Consider the following 3450-nt stretch of genomic DNA (forward strand, 5'->3'; position numbering starts at 1 on the left):
TAATCCCCCTACCCAATAAAAAGTCACCCCATAACGGTAAAACATTCTAATGAATACATAAGCATAACACATGTGCATATTTATGTGAATGGTATATTCTGAAATGATAGTACTGTATTTGTCATGCAGATATGCACTATTCATATAAAAACAATAAATATATATATTAAATAGTTCAAAGTAATAAAAAAAAAGCATAACAATAAAAATATTAAATGAACAATTAAAATAATAATAATAATAATAAATAAATACATACAAATAATATATATATATATATATATATATATATATATATATGTATATGTGTGTGTGTGTGTGTACAGTATATATAGCGTTTTTCACACAGGCATATTAATATATATACTTATGCAAATGCAGTGTGTACTGGACTCATCTGATGCTCTTAATTTTACAGCCATGTGTGTACACATCACCTTACGTTATCAGCGATGCATCATCTGCGCAGCTGTCAAAATCACAGCATCGGTTGTACTTCTGTAGCCACAACACTGCCTGGTGTACACTGTAATACACAAATGTGAAGGACCCGGAGGATATATATATATGTATATCTGTGTGTGTATATATTTTAGGGGTGCAACGGATCGTCACCGATCCATGATCTGAACGGGTCACCCCGTTCTGATCGGCACATACTGCGATCCGCGAGCGCTCTGAGGTCTCGGCCTTAGGAAAGGCCGCGGGTTCGGCCTAGCTCCGGAGCGGCGGCTATCTTGGTGCACCCGTCAGCCATTTACAATGTGATCACTCCGTCAAATGACGGAGCGATCACTTATAAACAAACCGGCGTCATAATGACGCCGGTTCCTCTCTCCCCTCTGTGTACAGATCTGTACAGTGGAGGGGAGAGGTCGGATGGCAGCAGCGCTGTGGGCTAGGTCTGTAGTGCCCTCAGCGCTGCTCTGTGACAATTGCAGTCATAGTCATCCCTCCATACTTTGCCAATACTCTGCAATACTCTGCCAATACTGTTCAATACCGTGCCAATACTCTGCAATACTTTGCCATACCCTGCCAATACTCTGCCATACCCTGCCAATACTCTGCCATACCGTGCCCATACTCGGTAATACTCTGCCATACCCTGCCAATACTTGGTAATACTCTGCCATACCCTGCCAATACTTGGTAATACCCAGCCATACTCGGCGATACCCAGCCATGCTCAGCCAATATTACAGTGGGGGAGATGACGTGGATATTACAGTGGGGACTATATGGTGGTGGAATTTTCACAGGTTTTTGCAAATTCAATTATTATTTGCTGATCCGAAAAATGATCCGATCTGTGACTCTGATCCGAGGACTAACTGATCCGTGAGTTTTTTGATCTGTTGCACCCCTAATATATATATATATATATATATATATATATATATATATATATACATATATATATATATATATATATATATATATATATATATATATATATATATATATACGCACACACGCACAACAGATATACGCACACACACACAACAGATATAAATATATACACACACAGATATATATATATATACATACGCACACACACACACACACATATAACTATATACACACACAGATATATATATGTATATATATATATATATATATATATGTGTGTGTGTGTGCGTGTGTGTGTGTGTAATTGTATAGTTAATGTAATTGTAACCTGCCGTTGGTGTATTTTTCACTGCAGTTAAGAAAGTTTTTACTTTCATTTTTGGCCACACAGGCAGATGGAGGAAGGAAGAAGCTATTCTCTGGCAGAGATCTCCTCTTTCTTCCTGCTAACTCCACCTCTGGGCTGGAGAAGCAAGAAAGGAGAAATTGAAAGAGAAGCACAGTGATAAAGTGGCATCACTGTTTATTAAAGTGGTTGTAAACCCTTACAAACCACTTTGACCTACAGGTAAGCCTAGATTAAGACTTACCTGTAGGTCCAAGAAATATCTCCTAAACCTGTACGGTTTAGAAGAAATTTGCCAAAAGACAGGCACCGCTGTGTACGGCGCATGCGCCGTAGACAGCGGCACACAGGCGCACTGAGCACGCCGCACTTAACGGCGATATTCCGCAAGTGGCGGCTCCCGTGTGCATGCGTGGGAGTGACGTCATTGCGGCTCCATCGAATGACAGCGCAGGAGCAGCGAGACCCACCAAGAAGATGGAGGCTCCATACACAAGGGGACAGCGGTGACGTCGCTGGCTCCCGTGTCAGGTAAGTGACACATAATGGACTTCTATGCGATGCATAGTAGTCCATTATGCTTTACCTTTGCAGGGAATCAAAGAGGAAGTAAACTCATCAGGGTTTACTTCCTCTTTAAACGGGCTGTTTCTGTTGTAGTGAATGCAGTCGTTCTGTGACCTGAGTTGAGAAGAGGAGAATAAGTTCTCCAGTACTCATCTCAATATATTAAACCGGCAATGCTCTGAGATAAGCGGTGATCATCATGATCTCGGCTTATCACAGTTTATTAAACAAACACCATAGATCTATATCTATATCTATATATATATATATATATATATAGATAGATAGATAGATAGATAGATAGATAGATAGATAGATAGATATAGAGAGAGAGATAGATAGATAGATAGAGAGATAGATAGATAGATAGATAGATAGATAGATAGATAGATAGATAGATAGATAGATAGATATATATGGAATACCACATTCTCACAGTTACACAAAAGTATAACTAAGTTTTGGATGGGCTGGAGAGGGAATAGAGCGATTTTATTGCTGTCTATACCCCCCAGAAGATTCACCATTTCTATTTGTCCTGTTTACCATTATCACAGAAAGTGAAAGCAAAAGAAAATCCCAAATTTTGGGTTGTCCTCAGAAAAGTAATCTTTCAATGGGGACACTCGGTCTGGTGGCCTTGGGGTCCCCAAGGAATTCCCTTAATTTGCTGAGATTTCTGTTCATTTCCTCTTTGGCTATGGAACAGGAAGTAAAGGGAAATCTCCACAATGGGATACAGATGGCAAACAAAAATCGGACAGGGGTTATAACCCTCAATTACTCATTACTTATCCAAAATGTAAAAAAAAAAGTTTTTCCTGTAGTTCTACTTTAAATTGGAAATAAACCTCGTCATTCTGCCAACATTTTTTGTCAGTTGGGTCCCAGAAATGATCTTTAACCTCCCTGGCGGTATGATTCAGTCTGGAATAAGGTGCTGAAAGCGGTACAATTATTTTGCATGGAAATCTGGCTTTTATTTTGTAGTCCTGTAATTCTTAGGAATAACGCTCTGAAATCTCTTCAAACCAGAGTCTAGCGGACATCCCGGGTATGATAAAGTTTATAATATAATAAAGAATAATAAAAATTATTCAATAATGTAATCAAATCCAAAAAAAAATGAAAAAGGGACATGTTTTGGTTGCTATGGACAATCTCCAAATTCCAAGCAGTAAAAA

Source organism: Lithobates pipiens, unplaced genomic scaffold (assembly GCF_037356315.1).
Source record: "Lithobates pipiens isolate NorthernLeopardFrog02 unplaced genomic scaffold, aLitPip1_a1.2 Scaffold_30, whole genome shotgun sequence".
Classification (NCBI taxonomy): domain Eukaryota; kingdom Metazoa; phylum Chordata; class Amphibia; order Anura; family Ranidae; genus Lithobates; species Lithobates pipiens.